Raw genomic sequence first — 2,821 nt, forward strand, 5'->3', positions numbered from 1 at the left:
ATATATATTCCATAGATGTATTGAATGCCACAACAACTCGAAAGAGAGATTAGAAGGGGGCTGTTCGATTCAATATGTTCTTAAAATGTCACACAGGCACAGATTGGGCTCATGGGATGTAAATTTAAACAGGTGGTCTCTGTTTTTCTGCAGGGTATGTGCATGGTGTCCTCACACACCTGCCTATAAGCACTAATCAAAAGAGACTATTTCTCCCTAGTCCTCTATTTCATAATAGAACCTTAACAAACAAATCCAGAATCATGAAAAACTAAATTGTTTGTAACAAGCAGAGAGGACTGATTAAGCCTTAAGATAAATGATGGGTTTTAAAATAACCATGGCAGAGCTGCAGCCTGCCAAATGGATTTTGCAAGTGTACCAGAAGATTTTCAGGTGTTAATTCCTCTAATTAAGAGCACAAAGAAAAACTGAAATTTTCTTTGACACACAGCTGACATCAAGACTGACAGAGATGGGAAGCATGAAGGGAGAGTGTGTATGACCTTTGACCTCATGTAATGGCAGAGGGCATCATTCATGAGCAAATTTAAACTGAGAGCATCACACTGATGCCAGAGTGTTTCTTTATCATTCCACACACCAGAATAAAGCCATTAATTACCGCCACAGGGACAACAAAAAAAAATTATAGCCTGGCACTGCTTAGCACAGACCTGGGCAGGATTCTAGACAAACACATGCAAACACACATCCCAGAGCAACAGTTAACCACCTGTTGTGAAGGCAGCTCCAGTGAAGTCCGTCATCAACCTGGCACTCACTTTTCTCCCAATAACTCACAGAGCATCAACCAGCTGTTATGAGTATTTAAAACAAGTCACACATTATTTATGTTTTATTTTTTCTTTCCCTGAGGTCCACTTATAATGTTAGTCAAAGTTTCTTTTAGTCACTATTTATTTTTGAATGACGTGATGTGTAGCCAAGTATGTCCCATACTCGGAATTTGTGCTCTGCATTTAACCCATCCAAGTGCACACAAACAGCAATGAGTAGTGAACACACAGACACACACACACAGTGAACACACACCTGGAGCAGTGGGCAACCATTTTTACTGCAGTGCCCAGGGAGCAGTTGTGGGTTTGTTGCTTTGCTCAAGGGTCTCTGGCTGCTGGACATTCCCTCCCCCCACCTACAATCCCTGCCGGTACCGAGACTCAAACCCTCAAACTTTTTCCTCAAGAATTCAACCATTTTTCCTTCTATCCTTCAAGTGCTCCAGTCCCTGCTGCAGAGAAACACCCCATAACAGGATATTACCACCTCCATGCTTTACTGTAGGAATGCTGTTATTTGGATGGTGAGCTGTATTGGATTTCCGCCAGACATATCATTTGGTGTTGAATTCAATTTTAGTCTCATCTGCCTCAGAATCATCAAGGTGTGTTTTGGCAAAGCTCAGTCGTGACTGCATGTGGCCTTTCTTGAGGAGTGGCTTTTTTCTTGCAACCCTCCCATACAAGCTACATTTGTGGAGAATTTGTGATATTGTTGTCACATGCACACAATGACCACTCTTTGTCATAAATTCCTGCAGCTGCTTCAGAGTTGCTGTAGGCCTCTTGGTCGCCTCTCTGACCAGCTTCAGTAATCCAGTTTGGAGCGTCATCCTGATCCAGGGAGGGTCTGTGTTGGACCAAATACCTTCCACTTCTTAATCATAGCTTTACTGTGCTTCTAGGCATTGATAAAGCCTTTGAAATGTTTTTGTATCCATCTCCTGACTTGTGCCTGTCCACAACTTCCCCTGGAGATCTTTTGACAGTGCCTTGCCACCCATAGTTGATTGTTTGCTTCAGTTGAGCTACCAAGGACTGAAATGCTCCAGGAAAGCTCTTTTCTTGTTGAGCTAATCAAAATCACCACAGCTGATCACAGTTGAAAGTCAAATGGCTTTGTGTGCCATTGGGCCTGTTTACACCTGGTCATTCCATGCGTTTTCGCTGATCGGATGCAAAACAACAAAATGTGATTATTTTAAGGGGGGTGGGGGGGGTGATTCTTTTCTATACCCACTGTATATATTTTACTGACCCCAAACTTTTTAATGCTAATATATATTGTTAAACATTTGAACTTTGACAGTCTTAAAAATTGATTTTGCAAAATCTCTTTTTCGCCGACCCTCTAGCGCCCCCTTTAAATCCCCAGATCCCAGTTTGACCCCAGTTTAAGTATATAAACAACCTTTGTGGGCCCACTGGGTAAGACGATTTGAATTGTGAAAGAAAACTTGAAATTGCATCATATGACCCCTTTAATAAACCATCCTCTGTAGTTGAAAACTTGCTAATTAGTCAAATGAGGTGCTGTAGAACACAGCTGGAACAAAAACCCATAGGACGTCAAACCCCTGAGGAGATGAGATGAGCACCCATGTTCCAAGTCATCAATGGCACACTGGAATCAATTAGTGCTGAAAGCTCTGCGAATGGCTCATATGGCACTGTGTTGGCCTTTTCAGTCGGTTGGAAAGGGAGTTGGGTGACAAGTTAAGTTGTGCCTAATAATTCTGCTCTCCAACCGGAGTAGAGTTATTACATGAAGCTCAGAAATCGACTTGTTCTTTGATGAACACAAATCTTTGAATGTGTCCTGTGGTATGTTCATTTAGCGGCGCACTACCAGACTATTGATCAGCATATGAGTCAATTTCTCACGTTCTGGCTCAAAGCGATTGCTGAACTAGACGTTTCTTCCATCACGCAGTCCATTACAGCAGGTCAGGGCTCAGCACTAATGCAAAATCACCAGCGTACAGTCACACTCGACACAGAACAAGACTCAAGCCCCC

Source organism: Sinocyclocheilus rhinocerous, unplaced genomic scaffold (genome assembly GCF_001515625.1).
Source record: "Sinocyclocheilus rhinocerous isolate Xijiao unplaced genomic scaffold, SAMN03320098_v1.1 scaffold922, whole genome shotgun sequence".
Classification (NCBI taxonomy): domain Eukaryota; kingdom Metazoa; phylum Chordata; class Actinopteri; order Cypriniformes; family Cyprinidae; genus Sinocyclocheilus; species Sinocyclocheilus rhinocerous.